This window comes from Crocodylus porosus, unplaced genomic scaffold, assembly GCF_001723895.1.
Source record: "Crocodylus porosus isolate Cpor-Errol unplaced genomic scaffold, CroPor_comp1, whole genome shotgun sequence".
NCBI classification, from domain to species: domain Eukaryota; kingdom Metazoa; phylum Chordata; order Crocodylia; family Crocodylidae; genus Crocodylus; species Crocodylus porosus.
The window spans coordinates 9673376-9695405 of record NW_017728911.1 but is presented as its reverse complement, the minus strand read 5'-3'; the positions used below and the strand labels follow the sequence as shown (position 1 = coordinate 9695405).

At 42.9% G+C, this 22030-nt stretch overlaps 1 long non-coding RNA gene across 1 annotated transcript; it reads right to left on the bottom strand.

The window, feature by feature from the left end:
• Nucleotides 1-15337: 15337 nt before the first annotated feature.
• On the bottom strand, nucleotides 15338-17816 carry LOC109309256. Its single transcript, XR_002100858.1, has 2 exons — nucleotides 17126-17816; nucleotides 15338-15845 (listed from the first exon to the last, which is right to left on the bottom strand). It is a non-coding gene; the product is annotated as an uncharacterized LOC109309256 (long non-coding RNA).
• Nucleotides 17817-22030: the final 4214 nt, after the last annotated feature.

The window sequence follows — 22030 nt, the reverse complement described above, 5'->3', positions numbered from 1 at the left end:
ACTCACCACTCCTGCCTGCAGGGGGTGATCCCCACCACCCCTGATTGCCCCACACCATGTGGGGGGCTCTGCATGGGGCCCCTGAAGCCCTGAGTCTGCTGTAGAAGCAGTGAGTCCCAGGGCTTTTCTCAGCTTTTTTTTTTCTTAAAGGGCTGGAGCTGGTCTGGGTGGGGCACCCATGAGGGGGCTGAGGGAGTGAGGGGGAGGTTGGGGAGCTTGTGGCAGAGCCCCCCATGCAGTGTGGGGCAGTGGGGATCACCCCCACCCAGAAGCACCTGGTGAGAACCAGAGCTTTTTTTTTTTTTTTTTTTTAGTACAGAGCTAGGGCAGGCAGGGGCCGGAGGGAGCTGGGGGAGTGAGGGGGCTGGGGGAGCTGGAAGGGGTTCCCCTATGGGCTCCCCCTCCCCCAACCTCCCCTCTCCAGCCTGTAGTACTTACCAGCTTGGAGTCAGCTGCAGCTCTTTGAAGAGAGCTTTGAATCAATTCAGACCTTTAAATTGGTCCCCTGATTCAATATGGATTCAGAGATTCGACCCCTGAATTGAGCCGAATCTCCTCCGAATCAAATCATCACCTACAGCTTCACACAGCCCTGTTAGACTCTTTTTTCCCCTATAGTCTACATTTGAATTTCCTTTAATAGTTTCATAGTTAGTAGGGTCGGAAGAGACCTGAGCAGATCATCAAGTCCGACCCCCTGCCACGGCAGGAAAGAGTACTGGGGTCAAACAACCCCAGCAAGGTGATTGTCCAGCCTCGTCTTAAAAACCCTCAGGGTAGGAGCCAGCACCACTTCGCTTGGAAGTTAGTTCCAGATCCTAGCTGCCCTGACAGTGAAGTAGTGCCTCCTGATATCTAGTCTGAATTTACCCTCTGCCAGCTTGTGACTGTTATTTCTAGTCACTCCTGGTAGTGCTCGGGGGAACAGGGACCCCTCCCCAGTGCCTGCTAGTCCCCTCTGACTAGTTTATAACAGGCCATTAGATCCCCCCTCAGCCTTCTCTTGTGGAGGCTGAACAGGTTCAGGTCTCATAGCCTCTCTTCGTAAGGCCTGCCTTGCTGCCCCCGATCATGTGAGTGGCCCTCCTCTGGACCCTCTCCTGGTTGTCCGCATCCCTTCTGAAGCGCGGCACCCAGAACCGGACACAGTACTCCAGCTTTGGCCTGACCACTGCCACATAGAGGGGGAGTATCACTTCCTTGGACAATGACACATTTCATTTTCTTGCAACATTACAGATATCTCTATCAACACAAAAAACTGACCCTGGGAGAGCAGAGCAGGTTCCCAGTTCTTGCTTCTTCTTTCCCCATAATGATTGTGACAAACAATTAGTTCTATCCATGTTATCCCTTCATTTAAAATGTAACATATAATTAATTGGAGTAAAGTTATACATCACATTTAAACCATACTAAGGGTACTGCCTATTAAAGCTTGTTAACTCATACCAAATGCCCTTTGAGCATCTCGAAGTTACACCACTTCCTGATAAATCTGGGCTATGCTATCTAACACATGTTAGGGTGACTTCAGTCAGTTCCACAGAGATACAATGAGCAATTTGCAGTCCTCTAGCACCCAAAGATGAACCACCCCCAGAATCCCCAACCCCATCCAGAGTAGGGATAGAGCCCAGTGTCCTGGCCACTAGCCATACCTCTGCTTGCCAACCCTCTAGTGGCAAGTCTGATGTGTGCAGGCAAAGTTCTAACTTCAATACCGCTTAATATTCCATAGATCTAGCATGGTCTGAGTGTAAAATGTAACTTCACCCTAATATGCAGTGGTATTTCACCAACTTTAGCTTCATTTCCATCTTTCCTGAACAGTGAACACTCTTTAATGCCTATGTTCCTATTAAACTTATAATATCCATTTTTATATTTTGTATCAGAAGTCCTAGTACCTTCATTTTCTCTGTTAGATTGTTTGCATTATTAGCCAAATATTTCAATTGTTACATATTGACCACATCCTGGTCACTGGCCATATCATTCGAGCCTCTCACAAACTTCTCTCCTCATTTCCTAGTTTAAAACTCTTCTCATCAGGTCTACCAACCTTGATCATAAGCACTCAGTTGGGCTCCATCCTTTAATAAGAATCCTTTTTCTTTTGAAGTAACCTGAGAGTTGAACTCCCCACTTTTTTTCCCCAACACCAATCCTTAGTTTCTAATTAGATCTAATTGTTGTGCAACTGGCCCTCCTTGTATAGGAACAGGAAGAATTCTACTGAATTGATCCTTGTTCCTCCCAGAGAGCAAAACCCTTTCATCCCCTGGTTCTGTGCTGCAGACAGAGAAAAAATCTGTTATTAAGGAGAAACCAAATCACTCTTGCTGTTATTGTGAATCTCTGGTCCTCTGCTGCTTATCTTGCCTTCTATTTCCCTTTTTCACAATCTTTTGTATGCTGCTTGCTCCCCCTTATGTTCCCAATACAGACAAATTTCCTGTTACAAGCCCACAGCAAGAGTCCTGTTTTAGCAATCACCCCAGCCCATTACTTTTCTAGCTTTCACAGTGATTGGAATGTTTTGCATTCCAGCTTGTCTTCAGTTCATTGGGAATGACTAAAATCTGGGCACAAAGAATTGTAGTTAGATTGCATCAGCCGTTCCCAAACCCTGAAGTGGCAGAAGCTTGAATAAAGCCATCTTTCCCCATGCTCCCCTAAACTGCGCAGGATATATTAGACTACTGGAACTTTCAATAAATGACATAAGATATTTAAGTACTTCCTGAACTAAATGTTTAAAATGTAGCTGAAAAAAAATTAAATCAGCTGTGTTTAGTGGAAAAATCACCCAAAAGCCATATTCAGATTGCCTTAAAAGCTTGAACATGAATATTTAATTCAGACTATTTTCTAAAGTCATGTTGAAAAAACATCATTCACAATGTGTCAAAGACAGAGACACTCAATTGTTCCATTTAAAAAAGAATAAGTTTGCAAATGCAAACTCTCCTCTCAATCATTCTGATGAATGCACCAGGCAAATATTTGGAAAAATGTAAATAATTATTTTAATGCATTGAAGGTAGCAGAGGACAGAACCTTGGAGATTAACTGGCTCAGAGAGGCATGTGCTTTCACAGGCAACAACCTTCTTTGTCAGGTGGCTCATGGGTTGGTATTTTTCATTGTAAGCATATAAATTAAAAGTAGGAAAGAATTATTACGAGTGATACTTTTTGCTGCACTATTCGTACCTTGTTTTCTAAAATCGAAGATGAGGTCTTCTTTCCCACTCATCATGGTGGGGTGGGGGGAATGTCTTGAACTCAAGATGGGGGGGTGAGGAAGGTGGCTGTGGCTCCACCTCTGACCATGGCCCGAGCTCAGACTTGGGCTCAGAACTGCCATCTCTGTCCCCCACCACTGACCCCTCCCCACCACTTGCCCTCAGTTGCAGCTCTAGCCCTGCTCCAGCCGGTAGTGGTTTTGGTAGCTCTAGCCTCAGACCTGGTTCAGACTCCAATCTGGTCACAGGACCAATCTGGTCAGGGGAGGAGCTAGAGCTGCTGTTACTGCTGTCATAATCACTACTCCCTGACTGGGTGGGGGCCAGAGTCCTAGCTGAGGGTAAGCCTCAGTGGGAGAGGAAGACAGGCAGGGGATGGTGGAAAGCAAGTGGAAGAGGGAAAGTACAGGTACTGGGGGGTCAGGTGAAACAGCAGGAGGTACAGGCACCATGAGGGGATAGATAGTAGGTGGCAAGGCTCAGGCCTCCTACCCTCCCTCCCCCACTCACTGCCTGTCCCCCTGCTGCTGCTTTCCCTGCTTCACCCTAGGGAAAGAATTAAAGACAACCCCCCAATAATTAGATTCTATACATGGAAAATTATACTAAACATATACATTTTCGATGTATAGAATCTAATTATTGCAAAGGTTGCCTTAACTTCAAAGTCATCCTGGATTTGGGTAAATAAAGTAAACTGCTGCTATTTACATTACAAAATTTTTCAAGTTAACATGCAAAGCTAACTGCTTTCTGCTCTCTTAAAGGAATGGTATTTCAGGATAGCTTTCTGTGTGATGGACAGGAGATATTCAACCTTCAGCATGCTCATAGTTTATTTTCCAAAGGTTACATGCAGCTGTAGCCACCAAATGTAAGACAATCATGTGAAACAAACAGAACAATACAAGCAAATCATGATAACATTACAAATATGATCATTTCACTTGTCAACATTTAAGACAATCCTAATGTTCTAAGTCAGATAAATTGTATATCTATAAAATATATACACTGCCCATGAGGGTTACTGACTACTAATTTCCGGAATAAAGCAAACAAATTATTGGGTTACAGTTCCAAAGAAGGACTTGGTTGACACGGGTCAACCCTTCCCTCAGTTCCATTCTCCTCCTTATATCTTCAAAACACAAGCTTTGAATGACCTAACTGGTTACCTCTTGCTTGTAATAGGCTTAGACCAGGCCTATCCAAATGGCAGCTCTCAGCCCATGAAAAGTTAGGTTGTGGCCCCTGGGCTCCAGGTAGGCCACTGCTCCTCCTATTGCTCTAGCTGCAACAGCACCCGGGGGGATACAGGCTTTCCCTCCCTTATCCCAAGGGGTTGGACAGTGAAGCACATGGCACAGACAACAGAGGGCGAGTCTGGGACTGCACAGGCATATGGTGCAGCAGTGGGGTGCAGGGCACGGGGGTGGAGGAAGGGTGCTTGGATGGATATGCAATTCAGCAGCAGGGGCATCCAAACAATGGGCAGCCTGGGAGCCCTTGGTTCTCACTGGTGTGATCCACAGGGCATGCAGCCCCCCACCAATACCTGTAAGTTGGACGGCCCTGCCTTAAACCAATACAACTGCACAGGTCTCTCACACTCACTTGCACACTTGAGTCTCAAAATTATATCCAAATCTAAACCCAGTCCTAAGGCAGATGACAGAATCTGCAAATAACATCCTGCACACTGATTTTTCATGGTAAGGCAAAGTAAGGCAATCATTAGTGCCCACAAAGGCTGAAACTACAAATCTCATTGCTGCTTCTGATATTATCCTTACCTGTTTTAGCAGCATTTTTCGCTAGGTGCAATAGCATTGGACAACTCTTAAAACCCTGAGAAATATCTTTGAGGAGCCTCCCCCTCATTATCATTTCAGGAGAGTTCATATCTGTTCTTAACAGTAAAATCCTGAACCCATTTGCCCAAAGCTAGATTTGCATATTGGGTAAAATAATAGTAAATCACAGGAGCACCATCTGTTGGCAGCTCAGAACTCATGTGATGAAAATACATTTATAAGTATATTAACTTGAAGGTTTCATATTGTGGCAGCCTGATGCATGTTCTGAACACATTTCATCTACAGAAAGTGTTTGATATATTTCAAAGTACTTCTGTTTCATTCAAATCATAGATTTAAAAATGGAACTAACCAAACTGAAAAGGCAGAGAAAATGTTTTGCATGCCTCTAAAGATGATTTGCATATAGTATTGTTACAATAAAGGGCCGTTGCAATGAATTCCAGGTGATCAGTGCTGTTATAAGCAATAATAGAACATATGGGAGTGTTGTATATACACCAATAATGCCAAAAGTCAGAAAACTTTGCCTCTGAAGGCAGGGCCCAATTCTTGCTGCTGCCTGCTCCACAACTTTTCCACAATTGGCCTCTTTCCTCTGAGACACTGAAGCTATGACACATTCCTATTTCCAGCCTTATCTTACCCACTGGCAACGCGTAGGGGGTACATGCAGATGTATGTGCACTCCTTGAGTGTGGCGATGCACCCGCTGCGAAAAGGCATTGCCAACACTGTCAGCAGAGCCTGCAGGCAGTTGCCACTCACCACCCCGCCTCACCGCTGACACCACTGGTGGTGTCTGCAGGTGGTCCGTGATCACTGCTGGCCACTGCCAATGCTGCTGGTGGCATCTGCAGGTGGTAACCAGTTCCAATTAAGGACTTGGTTGGGGGACACATCTACACATTCATTAATGTGCCATAATTACTGAACATTAAGTGCAGTACTGCTGTCAATCAAACAGATCAGCTATGCCAGGACACATCCCAGCATAGCTTATCCCACCAGAAAAATCTACTGCTTGCCACCTGCCCACCCCTTCACTGCCAACAGCGCTGTGGCCACCTGTGGGAGCTCCCTGATTGCTGCTGCCATGCTTCCACTACTAACAGCACCACCACTGCCTGTGTGAGCTTGTCACGCCTCCTCAGACTTCAGGGGCATGCGGCACTCGTGATTTTACCAGTAGTGTGTCTAGGGGTGAATGGGTGTGGGGGACATGCTTTCCCCAGGCATCAAGTTAGAAGGCCCACCGGAATCACCTCCCACTCCTGCAGAGTCTCTGCCTCAGGAGCACTGCTATGATGGAAACTCCAAAACAGTCCCTGGCTATTACTGCTCCTTTAAGAGCAACAGCCAGGTAGACAGAGCACTGTAGCAGCAGTTCAGCCAGACTGTGTAGGAGTCCCAGCATGGGTAAGAATGTTGTCTCCACAGCCTGCTCTTGGAATTTGCATGTATCCCCCACCCCAGCTCTCAGATCTCATGTCCCCCACCCTCTTTTTGGAATACATGCTCCCTGCAATCCATGCCCCTCTCCCTCCCACTCTCCTAGGCTAAGTACAGACAGTCTAAAAGTCCAAGGCTGAATTGATTCACTCTTCACAGATTAATCTAAACTGCATAGATTGAATTATTAAACAAGTGAACAGACATTCACTTTTGATTCTGGAAATGCAGCCACATGCCTGCAGTGGCCCAGACCAGAAGCCAAGGGGCACTAGAGCATGTCTCCTGGCTGAGGTGGAGCAGACAGGTTGGGCCAAGGCTAGCCTGCCCACTCTGCAAGGAGGGATTTCCAGGGGAGGTACAAAGCATCCTGGGATGCTGGGAGTCTGTAAGTTAACTTGAATCTGGAGAGGATATGGGACAGAAGTTCAATAAACCAATGTAATCTAAATCGTATTACATCCATACAGGTCTATCTTAAACTGGTTTCAGCCATTTTGAAACAAGTTTATGTGCACTGAACTTCTGTTTTGTTACAGATTTGAACTGGTTTCTGATCATTTATGCCAGTTTATGTGTAATTGCTGTGCCTAGCCCTACAGAGCTTGCCTTAGGTGGCAGCTCTGCTGGTTATGCCACTGGATCTTACTGTAACTTCAGTTCCACTACCTTGACCTGCCTCAAACAGACCATTAATACTTTATTCTACCTAGGAGTGCATATAAAAAAAATCAACCACTAAAAGGTGGTTTGGTGAGGAACTAGAAGGAATATTTGCCGATTATAAATAAAAGTTTAATAAAATATTTTCTATAATTCATTGGATTTTTTGACAGAAGGATTTTCATTTCCTAGTAACTCTTTCATTGATTACTTCCCTCTGAAGAGCTAAAACTTAAATTTTGTTCTGGGGGAGTTTTTTCCTCCCAATATATACAGAACATTTTTACTTAAGTTTCTCTTTTTACTTCATTTGGAAACAGGACTGTACCCCCCAAAAAATCATCAAGAGCCCACAGCCACAATTTTGACCATGTTTATTGGCTGATAGCACTTCCCTACATTCCTCCCTTTAAAACCAAGTGAAGTCCAAAACTGGTTTCCTTCATAAATGAAAGGTTTAGTTATCTTATTTGAAAGCTAAGTTCACAAACAGAATCACAGAAACAAGTCTATAAGAATTATTTCCCCATACCGTGGAAAAATATATTCAAGTTGGGTTCAGTCACACTGCTAGAATACACAGGGTGTGTCAACGTGAGATGCTGACAGTGCAGTAGCTTAATAACACTGAGCAGTAGCATGTTGGACAAAAACTGTGTTAATATGCTACTGCACAGTAAGTATGACTAAAAAAACAAGTTACTGTGCATTGATTTAGTACTTGGTTAAGCAAGTACTCAACTTAATGTGCAATAACTACGGAACATTAATGAATGTGTAGATGTGCCCACAGAGTACTATTCTCAAGATCTCATATAGGACCTAAATTCTTCTCCTTTAACTGAAAATGCCCATTCGTCAAAGAACAAGACGGAATGGTCCTCTATTTTTTATGCAAAATCTTCTATAAAATTGTAGGCTGTGGACATAGCTGATGACTGACAAATGACACTGACAGGTGCAGACTGGAAACCTAGCAGAAGCCTAAGGGTGCATGCAGACATTCACAGGACCTGATCTACGGGTACACACTTTTGTTAGATCAGGCTAACCTGTTCCTGATCTAACTTAGCTCACCTCCTCAGAAAAACTAAATGAAAATCGGGCCAACCACTTTTTGACTGATATAATTTCCCTGAAAGTCTGTCTGTACAGAGCAGCACTTAGATTGACTTAACCCTAGTTAGGTTGATCTAAGTGTAACATCCGCATGTACCTTAAATTATGCAGAATATATGCTTAACCTGGTATACAATACCCTCATATTTAAGCCATAAACAATAGTCTGAGAAAGTAGAATAAGAATCAATTCATCAAGGCCACTACTATTGGCATTAGAGGGACACCAACTTGCCAACTGTTGATGCTGACTTGGTGCAGAGTCATTTGCATGGACTGCACATGTTTAAGTCAGCAGGCCCAGATAAACTGCATCCAAGGGTACTGAAGGAATTGGCCAGTGTCATAGCAGAACCACTAACATGGCTGTTTGAGCACTCATGGCTCTTGGGTCAGATCCTGGAGGACTGGAAAAGGGCCAATGTGGTCCTATTTTCAAGAAAGGGAGGAAGGAGGATCTGAGTAATTATAGGCCAGTCAGTCTCACCTCCATCCTTGGAAAAGTCTTTAACAAGATTATTAAGGATCATATTTGTGGGAGTCCAGCAGGAAAAATAATGCAGCAGGTAAACAAGCATGGACTCATAGCAGCTAGATCATGCCTGACTAATCTGGTTTTGTTTTATGACCAGGTCACAAAATGCTTAGGAGTAGGGGTAGATGCTTAGGAGTAGAGGTAGATATCATTTAGATGTCATGCTTAGGAGTAGAGGTAGATGTCAAATGCTTAGGAGTAGAAGTAGATGTCATTTTTCTGGATTTTAGGATGGCCTTTAATACAGTATTCTCATAAATAAATTAAGAGGCTGTGACTTAGATGTTTATACAGTCTGGTGGGTGGCAAGTTGGCTTGGGGGTCGCACCCAGAGAGTGGTAGTAGATGGGTTGGTATTGACCTGGAAGTATGTGGGTAGTGGGGTTCCACAGGGCTTGGTGCTTGGACATGTACTTTTCAATGTCTACAACAGTGACTTGGATGTGGGTGTGAAGTGTACTCTGTCCCAGTTTGTGGATGATACTAAATTGTGGGGTGAAGTGCACACTCTGGAGGGTAGGGAACAATTGCAGGCACATCTGGACAGGTTGGAAAAGTGGGCAGTATACAATAGGATGCAGTACACCAAGGACAAGTGCAGAGTGCTGCACCTAGTGTGTAAACATAAACACCACACCTACTAGCTGGAAACGACCATCTCAGCAGCACAGAAATGGAAAGAGATCTTGGAGTCATAGTGGACTCCAAGATGAATATGATTTGTCAGAGTGACGAAATCATCAGCAAAGCTAACCACACTTTATCATGCATTAGCAGATGTGTGACAAATAGAACCAAGAAGGTGATACTTCCCTTCTATGCGGCATTGGTCAGACCACAGTTGGAGTACTGCATCCAGTTTTGGGTGCCATACTTTAAGAAGGGTCTGGATAACCTCAAGAAGGTCAAGAGGAGGGTTAAAGGTTTATAGGCCAACCCCTATGAGGAGAGACTAAGGGACCTGGACATCTTCAGCCTCCGCAAGAGGAGGCTGATAGGTGATCTTGTGGCCACCTACAAATTTATTAGGGGGACGCAGCAAGGTATTGGAGATGCTCTGCTCACCAGGGCACCTCTTGGGGTAACAAGGAACAATGGTCACAAACTGACAGACAGCAGATTTAGGCTAGATATCAGGAAAAACTTCTTCACAGTAGGCAGCCAAAATTTGGAATAGGCTTCCAAGGGAGGTGGTGCTCTCCCCTACCTTGGGGGACTTTAAGGGAAGGCTGGATAGGCATCTGGCTGGGATCATCTGACCCCAACACTCATTTCTTGCCCAGTACAAGGAGTTGGACTCAATTATCTGTTGAGGTCCCTTCCGACCCTAGCATCTATGAATCTATAAGTCCAAAGAAAAACCAGCTCAGTCCAGTTCACAAAGTTGCAATGAAACAGAGAAATTTGAATAAAACCAATTCGAGAATATTTATTAAAATAAGTCACATAAAATGTTAGGTGGGGGGGGGGAGGGTCTGGAGACCCCAGCAAATTCAAGGTAACCAGTCTGAGGACTATCCTTCTGCTTCTTTCTGCATCTGCCCAGCTGACATAGGTGAGAATCTGAATTGTGTTGTTGCAGGTAGCTAGATAGGCATGGAGAGAAATGCTTATTTTTGTGCTTTGGGGTGTAATCATAAAAGGCTGGGGTATAGACCCATTTTTGCCTCTATATGATTGGGTTCAAGTAACACCTTACCTGCTAACAGGGCTTTTGGAATTATTGGGATGTGTAAAGGTATCTTGAGTTGGTGTACAAATAGAGTAATCATTCAAGCAATTGCACCTGCTCTTTAATTTTGCACTTAAGCTTGAAAAGCTTGTATGGATCAAAGACAGGCTATACTCTTGTCTCTCCAAAGTCCTGGGCTTTTGGTAACAAAATAATACTTCTCACAAAACTTAATTCTGAAGCAAATTCTATTTAAAAAACTATTGTTCTCATACTTCTGTTGCACATGCTTTTTGTTTCTATTTATCCATCTCGATTTTGCATTACCCTTTTGAGACCAGGATGAGAAATTTTAAATATCACTGTTAATTTTAAACAGGATTCACAATTAGATATTAGATGCATCACTTCCATCTGAACCCAAGTAGACACAAAATACTTGCACACAGTAATTGATGACAATAATGCTTATACAAGACATACTTTTTCAAATAAACATTAATCCCTAGGTACCTCAAATTTTCAGTGTTCAAACCAGCACAAATTTTCAGAGGCCGGATATTTTCTGAAAAACAGGTTCCTTCAATGTTTGGCAACTAGAACTCTCCAAACCTGAGGCACCTAGAAATCATTAATCTCACTGAAAATTTAGGCCAGATGGTCTGACGTATACATTCATTCAGTCCCTTACAGAATAAGCCCTACAAATAGCAGTTGCCATTGAAAACTGGGGAAATGACACACAGTAGCCATAGTGCAGCTGGTATTCAAATGGGAGAGGAAAGTATAAGAAGTCTCTTTCACACCAAAAGCAGCAGTAGAGATATGGCCCATACATTTCTGGCATGGCAGGGGGTAGGGAAGGAAGAACAAAGCCTTCTCCCTCCCTGGCCTGTCACAGCTAAAACAAAACAAAACAAAACAAAGCACCAAAAATAAAATTAAAAACTCCCACAAAACCCCAAAACCATAAGGCTGGGCAGAACACAAACAGAAGCAGGATAGACCAGCCTGTTGTAAATGACTACTTTGTATTACCATCTGCTGTTTAGAAACAGTAGAATAAAAAAGGAGAGAAACAGTATTATGAAACACACTCAACCATTTTAAAAAATCTGTATATATAACATGAAACATTTAACAGCTATTAGAATAACACTAAGGCCCCCCAGGGGAGGACAAGAAATAATGGGCACAAACTGATTGACGACAGCTTCAACCTCAACCTAAGGAAAAACTTCTTTACAAGCTGAGTACCGAGGATTTTGAACAGGTTCCCCCCAGAGGTGGTACAGTCGTCCACACTGGCGATCTTCAAAAAAGTCTTGACATACATCTTGCTGGGGTCAACTGATCCCAGCAGTCCTTCCTACCCAAGTGCAGGGGGGCTGGACCCAGTGATCTGTAAGGTCCCTGCCAGCCCCTAACATCTATGAAACTATGAAACACTTAAAAAATGTTAAACTGAGGGCTTCTCTATACAGAAAAGTTCCCCCAGCTATGTAGGTATAGTTAAACCAACACAGTTGTACCATAATGTGAACCCAGAACACAAGTGGCCTATTCTTCATTCAGCTTAAAAAAATGTTCTGAAACATAGACTAAACCAGAAAAGCATATTCTCTTACGGAGCAGGAATGTCTACATGTAGAGGTACATGCAGCAAAATTCACACTTCAGCTTTACCTTGTGCAACTTTCCTCTGTTCGAAACCTTTGACTTTCAATGTTTAAAAAAAAAACCTAACAACCTACATTACCTGAAGCATGGCAGTTACTTTTTTGCCAAGAAAATTTAGGTTACTACATGCAGCAACAGGGCCTATTGTTTATCCAAAAACTGGGATCACATCTGTGCCGACTGGCAGTTAGGCAAAGCCATCTGTCATTTTGGGGTATCCTAATGGGATTTGGCACTGAGAGATGAGGTTCTGTAACCAGGTAGGGATCAAGGGATGAGGATAACAGCCTTGAGGCTTCAATTACCCACTACTTCATATTGTGCTGCCTTCAAAAATCTGTTACTGGGAACCAATGTTAAAAGCAATCTACTCATGTTGTTTCTTACGTGCAGTTTTGGGAAGCAGGTTACCTTGTGAAATTGGAAGCCACAGTTCTATAAATTGCCATAAAATCTCTCTCTCTCTCTCTTTTGTTTTTGTTTTGTCATTTCTTTTCGTGATATTCAGGAATTTGGCCCAATTCCAGCATAATTCATCTGCCTTTAAAAACCCTCTATTCACAGGTCACTGATCTTTTACAATGCTCATTTTGTCTTCTGTGTACATTTCTTTGAAATTTTTTGGATGTCAGTTTCCTAACTTATTGTTTCAATAATGAAAAAAATCATACTGTGAACAAACAATAGAAGGTCAAAGTTTAAAACAACATATCTGAGACATTTTTATCTCTTCATGTATAAAAAAAAGAAACAAAATGTTTGAGATTTTATGTTCTCAAGGTAAATCAGGCTAATCTGTTTCACAAAGGTGACTGGAAACAAAGACAAAAAGGAATCTTACCTGAAACTTTAAAAGGTTGAATATGCTCTTTATGGATTTCTAAAAATAATGATGATATGGTTACGGTTAATAGTATTTTGCACTTAACCTTTCTATATGACCTTTTCAGGCAGTTTTAGCATTTTTGTAAAAGAAGCAACTATAGTGTATTGTAGGTAAACCCCAATTTTAAAAAGGGGATATTAAATACTTCAGTAAATTCAATGCAAAATTCTTTGATATGAAAGATCGAGTTAACATGAAAATGCTGGTAAGAGTTTCAGAAAGTGCTGAGGCCATTTACAAAGAGGCAAGGAAAAGTGGTAGTTGGTTCTAAGATCGTCTAGGATATCCATTGTAGAGCTCAGAACAGAAAACAAGTGCTCTCACAGATTCCCCTGATTTGTCTAGACCATTAAAAAAAAGGTCAGTTAATATAGGACTCATGTAACTGGTAAAGAAGAGGTCTTTACTTGACGAGCTTAAACTGCATTTCTACTTTTGACCTACTGGAAGTGATACTTCACCTTGGACAGTATCTTAAGGAAATCACCGAGCATTCTGTCGCAGGGCACTAAGAGCAGAGATTGCTGGCGGAGAGAACACAAAGGGCCAGATAAGAGCCCAGGTGCAGGTTGCCATGACAACTGGCTAATGAGGAAATTGGCCGCACCTGCACCTGGTTAGCTGGCCAGAAGAGGCAGAGCCCTAAGCCCCTATAAACCCTAGGACTGGGACCTGGCAGTTCAGTTCCCTGCCAGCAGTCGAAGGGGAAGGAGCCTTCGGGGAGGAAGGGCTCTGAGATACTACGGCCATTGGATATGCTACCCTTAGAGCTAATGGGGAGCCCATGAGGTACCCTCGCCTCCAGGCACCCCGTATTAGAGAGGGAGTTTTGCTCTTTTAAAGGGGCAGAGCATGCCCTGCACTTTATGCTATAACCCAGGGGCTTATGTTTTGTTTGCCGTTTTATAAGACTGGTGGTTTGAGTGAGGCTATTTGGGGAAGGAGGAGGCCTCACTGGGGGCCCACTACAGTGTGGGGCCCCAGCACCAGAGGGGGCACAGCATTTGGGGTCACAGACCCCAGCACCAGAGAGGGCACAGCGACAAGGGCTGCAGAGAGCCCAGTGAGGACAAGAGGCCAAATTATAATGAGGCCTAGGCAATACAATGCCGATACCATCTGCAAGGGTTGAGACACGATAAAGGGGCGGTTGGAGCCATGCATACAGCCCACATGATTAGGGTGCCCCCCCCCCCCAACTCCTGTAGTGAAACAGGACCCACAAGGGGTCCAGGAACCCACAGGGTTCAGCGAGTCCAACAAACTATGTCCAAAAGGACTTAAAGGCAGCCTCCCTATTCTTATATTTCCATCAAAGACGTGGTGGGTGAGAACTGAGGGTGCCCAGCAGGCCAAATTGGCACAGTCAAGGGGCCTTAGGAGAACACGGTCACCTTTGAGGACCCCATCCTGTGACACACTCAACTCACAGGAAGGAGTGAAATAGAAATAGTTGCAAAAAAACTCCCTGTATGTGGGAAACCCAAGTAAGCCTGAAATCAATAAATGAATAAAGTTTAAGGCCAAAAGGGTCATTAGACCATTTAGTTCAGCTTATAAGCAGGCGCCAAGACAGGTTAGATAAAACTGTCTAGAACATAAGAAAAATCTAAAAGTCACATTCCTGAGTCTAAGGAAATCTCGCAAAGGCAAGAGACAAAAGCAAATATTGCAATTGGCATAAGATCTGAAATGTTTCATGCCTCAAGATTTAATATCTCTTCCAATTTAAAATTTTCTTTAAACTTGCTTCTTCATAGCTTTAGTAACTATATGATACAATGAAAAAAATGCCCAGCTTAAAAATTATTCTTATTATTTAAAAAGTAAAAGTTACAGCACATGCATAACTACTGCTCTACTCATTTTCATGTTCTCCAGTGATAGTTACGCAAGAACCACTCACTATATGGAGGCACAGGCAGTTATTTAATCCCTTCCCGTCTTCTCCATCCACCTTTGAAAGCTGTTGCTGAGAAAATGAGAAGATTCTATAATTGAAGCTTCATTTTGCATCTCCTCAGTAACCAAAGAGCCCTGTCATCTGATCTTGCAGTCTTCTTGCACTCATGCAAATATTCCCACTGGCTTTACCATAAATTACTCACATGAGTAAGAGATGCAAAATTCAGTCTATTTCCCGAATCTTTCATTGTTGCAGAACCTCACAGCTGACTGACAACATGCATTCTATAGCACACCAGCCTCCCATATCTCAGCAGCATGCACTGTAGGATGGTACAAACACTGGACCCCTTAAATTCAAGACTTTATTAGTTTCCCAGGAAATGCTTTCACATGTAGGATGTTTCTTTACTAAGGTTACCAAAAATTAAAGGCCCAAATGTCCTGGCCTCAAAATTTCTTTAAATTGTTAGACAAAAACAACAAGCAAAAAAAAAAGCCCCCAAAGTTGTCAACCTAGAGCTTGGAAGCACTGAACTTCAGAAGACTAATACATAGCAGTGTTCCTTCCCTCTCTACACTATTTGCTTGCTTGCTGGCCGCAACCTTGTTGCTATAGCTAGTCTCCATCAGGCTGGCATCTGCAACAACTTCTAGGCTGTTGTCTCTTGCTGTCACATATTCTCTGGTTCCCCCCTAAACTTCATTTCCTCTTACCTCGAGTTGTTCTTACCTTTCACCACAGTGGAGGGAATATGGATCTCTTGCTGCACACTGACCTGGAGAGTGACAATGCCCAGTCACAAGCTAGCTATTTAGTAATTAAGCTCCAAATTTCTTCCAAATACATAGGGAGTGGGGACCTATAAAGGAAATGCAAACTTTAGAAATTGAGCTGGGAAATCATTCTGCCCATGACACTAGTTTCCAGATGGTGCAGAGCGGATTTTCCAAAGTACATAAGAAGAGTATTTGACACATGAAAAAGTTATAAACATTTAAAGTAGGGCTAAGAAAAATACTACACATCAAGCTGAACCATTTTATTCCACTCGATTCTGAAGTGAGTGCAAGTACAACTTTGGCAATTGTTACAGGTGGAGGCATTTGGGGAGTCTGCAGGTTTTATAATCCTTGCTATTAATTCTGTATAATTCCAAGTCACAGAAATCTGAAAAAACACTACTGGATGCAGAAAAAAACACCACCACAGCAACAAAACTGATTTGACTGGCTTTTTTCCTTTGCACTAACTATAGTGCGCAACTCAGAATAACAGACATTAGCAATCTTTTTATTTTTTAAATCATCTTTACTTCAACAACTGAGCTTCAACATAGACCCAACACAGCTGCAATGTGCTTCTAAGCTCCTTTATAAAGCCCCTATATCCAGAAGTCTGCTGCCTAGCGGCCTAGCATGTCTTCTCGTCTCTAACCCTTATGAAAGGAACAATGCAACAGTGACAGATAGCCAGACTACACAGCAACATCAAAAATAAGAGCAAAGAGAGAATGCTTAAAACTTGATGCCTTGGCTCAGTTTAGCTTATCTGTGTGACGCAACCAGTCTGTAGCAGTTAAACCAAATCAGAAAGTGAAGTGTCAGCAAATCCAAATTTTCTGCCTTTGAACCTGGTAGAAAATGTAATGGATTCAATGTTGCAAAGAGGAGCATACATGTCCAGTGGAGCTTTTCTTTAGGATTTAAATATTCCTTCCTAACTTAAAAAGCTGCATTGTTCATGAAATTTAATGCTTTAACTTGGTCCAGTTTCAGAAGGTAAATCCCAAAAGGCTCAGTGTGGCATTTTTAAACAACTGCCACCACAAATCTGTGGAATTTTGTGTTTCTAACCTTGCTTTTAAGTGCTTGCATGACTAATAAAGTGTGACATTGCTGAGATTTGCTAGCATTCTTTTCTGTAACATAAGTTCTAGCTGACAAAAATATGGCTAAATTTAGATACCTGCAGCAAACAAGAACCTGCAAAACAAAAGAAGGCTTAAGGATTAAAATTGGCTGTGACATGTTTGTGCTCCAACATACATAAGTTCACATAACCCCTTGTCTGCTGCCCCATTCGCAAAGTCATAGGCTGTCTGTGAAAAGTATTTTGCTGATGCTAGTTAAATGGTGTTACCTATTGTGATGTGCTGTTACTGTTCCACTGGATTCCACCACCATGGGCTTCACTGGATCCTTCATCTGAAAAAAAATAAACTGCCATTTTACTGAAAAGGGCAAAGATATCTTAGATAAATTCTAGGGAAACACTCTCTCAATTACACCAGAATCTCAATACTGTAAATACATTCAATTAAAATACTGTATTTTTCCAGGTCTTGACTTATTCTACGACCTTTAAAACAGAAAAATGCCACCAAGTCCTTAATTATTTCCTTATTGGCATCTTTCCAGATAACTTTGTTTAGCATTTTTAAAGGCTATCTAATGGTTCATACCACATAGGGAAAAAATGTTACAATGCAAGTTAAGCATTGGAGCAATTAGATAAAATAGAGAAGAGGATATTTATCTAGAAACCAGATCTACAAAGTGTTTTGTTTCTGCATTGTGCCAAACAGCCACCACAAAAATTGCATAAAGAGAATTTAATGCCAAATGGTTTGGCCTGATAATACAGTGGCTGGTAGAATTAGTCATGCTATTTAAATGCCATTTTGCTTTTAATTGCTTGTAAAAACAAACGTTTATTTAAAATATATTGAAGTCCCACTGAAAATTTAATTTTTGAGCCATTAACTTTACCTGTCTAATCTGGCCAGCAGATTGAAAGGGTGCTTTTGGCCACATCCAGACATGCAGGCACATGAGGTCTGTGGCGCTGCAAACCTCTTTGTGGTGCCACAAACTGCACACGGGGAATGTTAAAATGTCTCCTGTGCTGCAAATTTGCAGCATGGGGCCAAAATATTTTGCTGGGAAATTCTAGTAGCAAAAAAAAAGTGCTAGGCATAGGCAACTGGTAGGAGGTCCACGGGGTACACGTGCCCCTCCGATGGCCAACACTGCTGCCGTCAGCAGGACTGGTGCCCCCTCTGACAGGGCTACCACTCTCAGCAGCTTCTGCAGGTGCTCCCCAAGATTCAGGAAGCACCAGTCACTCATGATGCCAGGAAAAAAAGCAGCAAAACTCATGTGACAGGAGTGTATGCCAGAAGTCAAGGAGGCTTGTTCCTCCAGGGAAATTCTCTGGCTGCTGGCCAAAGTGCCTCCACCCTGCAGTTGTGCCCCAGCTCCTCCAGCATGCCAAGAGCTGAGAGGAGCCAGGCAAGGGCAGTTTGCCCAGAGTGGGATAATTTGTCCCTCAAAGTGCACGTGCAGGGAAGTGCACAGCAGCAAAATGTAGCAGCATAAAGTTGTGCCACTACTATTTTTGTCACTGCAAGCACATGCCCCTGAACATTTGGATGTGGTCTTTGAGTTAAGACTTTTTATTAAAATGCTATAATAAAGAGAATGAGTTCATGCAACTGGCAAAGTTTGAAATACAAAGCCAAAATTATATACACACTAGGCATGTCTACACATGTACATTTAATCCACATTAGCCCGTTTTTAAGGCGCATTAAGTGTGCATGTCTACACAGGTGTGCCCTTAATGTGCCTTAAAAGTGGAAATTTTAGGCTATTCGAACATAAATGTGATGCCTGCAAAAAGCGCAAGTCTACACATGCATGTGCTAAGGTGCATTAACTCGGGTGTGCAGACTGGGGGCTAAAGCTAGTCCCAAGTCAACGAATACATACAATATTAATGCACATTAGCGCATTAATACTATGTGTATTCATTGACTTGGGACTAACTTTAGCCCCCAGTCTGCACACCCATGTTAATGTGCCTTAGCACATGCATGTGTAAACTTGCGCCTAAATCTCCTTAATGCACATTAAGTTTAGGTACACTGTTAGCATGACCATTTGGGCACCGTGGACTCCCCTGGTTCTCGCCTGCCATGACTTTGATCTTGTTATGAAAATGGGGAGGAAAAAGTGATGAGATGACGATTAGTACCCGCAGAAGGACCACACTCGGTCTACTTTATAACTTCAGTGCTTTTATTTTTTCTTATTTTACAGGAAACCAGTTGGGAGGCAGCAGCTTATCTGGATTGTCCCTGGAGTTGTTCTTCCACTCTGCAGAGGACCCCTGACCCCTCAATGGATAAGGTAAGGGGACAGCGTGCTTCACTAGTTAAATGCTGTTGGCCAATCAGTGTCCGCAGGGTCTCCTCTGCATCTTCTGCCCTGCAAAAGGGGATCTCCGGGCTACTCAGTCCTATCTGAGTCCTAGCCCACTTATCTTAGTTAAAGAAAGAAACAGGAAAGAAAAGAAAAAGGTTTTCCTCTGTTATGCTCCTGCTGGGATGTTCAATTAGTGGCTTGCTACAGCCACCGCCTGCGGCTTTCTCCAGCAGAGCAGGTGTGCAGGCTCCGCAGCTCTCCCGTGGTCGGGGCTTGCCTTCCTGATCCTCGGCGTCCCCCTTTCCTCAGGGTCCTGGAGCTGCGCTTCTTCCTGCACACACCGCCATTCCTGTGGACTCAAGGTAAGCCAGTGTCTGGGTTCCAGGATCCCTCTGCTCCCTCTGATCCTGTGTCGGGTCCCTTCTTCCTAGATCCTTCCCTCTGGAGGCTCTCTTTCTTGCAGCTCCTCTCTCTCTTTTCCGCTGTGGTGCCTGAAGGCAATCAGTCCATGCCTCACCCCTCTTTTTATGTTTGTTTTCGTGGCCTAATCACCTAAGCTTGCCTTAGGTGTGTAATTTCCCCCATCTGGCAGGGGTCGTTGTCAGGTCAGTCTAGCCCTGTCTTACCTAAGTAACAGAGACTCCTATCAGAGTCCCTGTTATATACACATAAAAACACGGGTTTGTGATGTAGACAGTGGAGTCCTGATGTGATTATGCATACGTAGGATGACTAGAGGGTGGAACTCTCTGGAACATCTAAACTTCTAACCTTATGATGTCATGACCTACTTTTAAAGGCTGAGCATGCGCAGAGTGTTTGAAACCAAATTGTTTGTTTTAGTAACCAAGGGAACAGGACATTTAGGACCATTATGGTATTACCATAGTTTGAATTGTATGGTCCTTATTATGATTGACTTTGATTGATGGAAGTAAGAGAGGGATGATTGGACCTCCATTTGATGGACAGGTAGTGTGATTTAGTCCTTATAAAAACCTGTCCAGGGTCAGTGTGGATGGGGCTTCTTTCTCTGAGATAAGAGGGGTTCTTTCATTTGGAAGCTTGATTCTGCAAAGCAAGAGCTTGGCTTATAAAGAAGATCATATGATTGAGTGTGCAAGTGTCATTAATGTAGAACTGATCTAGTGCTTGACTGTTTGTGGTTGTCTGGAACCCAGAGTTTCTTGGTGAGGTTGTTGAGTGATTGAGAACAGGGTGTGTTGTGACCGTGCTCAGGAGCAATGACAGAGGGTCCAAATCACCTAGGCTCTTGCCGGCCACTCAGCTGCTTCCTTGCATTGCATCAGTCAGGGAAAGTATCACCTACCCTTTGTTGAGGTGCTTAATACCCACCTAGAGTGAGGGAACAGCACAGAAATCCTCAGGGGTGTGACATACTGCATGTCAGGCCTTCTCTGCCCATCAGCACTCTAGAGTGAGTCTGCCACCTACGGTGACACACTAGTATTGGGCTCCATAACTGTATATTGTTTATAGTACTGTAAGTTGTTGTGCTTGTTGTTTTAGTGTTTTGGTGTGGTTACTTGTCAATAAATATATACTGCATGTTGACTTTATAGATGCGTGAAGTTTTCATTGGTAGTTTGCACCTCTGGATGGGGCCGAGCAGTACGCCAGTTTCCAGAGGGAATTAACCTTAGGGTGTCTGAATTTAAACAGGAAGTTGGTAGGGTATAGAGGCTTAATGACCCTCTGTGTGTGTGTTTGAGATGTGGGTGGATGTCTGAAGGAGTACAAGTGTTCCCTTGCCAGCCCCTCCTGCTTTTCAGTATAAACACGCCCACTGTGAAAAGGTTGTTTTTCCAGTACTAAAATTTACCACGTTTAGCAACAGAAGACATCCACTTAAGTTATTAGAATCCCAAAAGGCAATAAAATTTACTATGTTATGTTTCTCTGCATAGAACATTTGTAAATTTGTATAGGAATAAAACTGGAAGGGGGGAAAAAAAGGAAAGTATACTTAAACTTAAAATCATATTTCTATCCAGTATAGGAGAACAAATGAAAAACATTTGTATCACAGAACGTAGCAACAATTTTCAGCCCAGGTTTTGCCTGAGCTGAATGTACAGCTCCATATGAAACTCCTTGCCAGTTGAAGAGCCTTACATTCCAATTAGATTGCAAGCTCACTGGTCCAACTTCATGTCAAATGAGAACATAGTTTCTCTTGGGATAAATTTCTTCTTCCAAGTTAAGATCTAGTGATAGCCAGTTTTCAAAGGTCTTTAATATAGAGAAATTAGCTTTATGTGACTGGAACTAAAGGTAGTTCTTGTGGACAGACAATTTGCACAGTTTGATATGGGCTTTAGGCCAGACATGAAGGACAAGGGCAGCTCACAGAGCACGGTAGTAACTATACTTTTTTTGTGGGAAAGGAAAAGCCAACCCCCCCACCCCAAGACACATTCATGCCCTCCCCTGACACATTCATGGTATTGGTTTTGTTATCAGGACCAAGATTTTGTTATCAGGACCAAGACTGTTACTCTGAAACCTCATGACCTTTTGTCTTCAACTGACCAGCAGACAACATATAACAGTCATCAGTGCATATGCCCCAACCCTTGATGCAGATGATGAAACAAAAGAAGAATTTTATTCTAAACTCAATTAAGTCCTGTCATCTGTCTTAAAAGAAAATAAGACAATTCTTGGCAATTTCAGTGCTAGAGGCTAGGGACAGACAATACACATAAACCTGTTTAACTAATCAGAAACTGGTTTAAACCTGTAACAGAACAAATGTTCAGTGCACATAAACCAGTTTGAAAATGGCTGAAACCGGTTTGAGATAAACCTGGTTGAA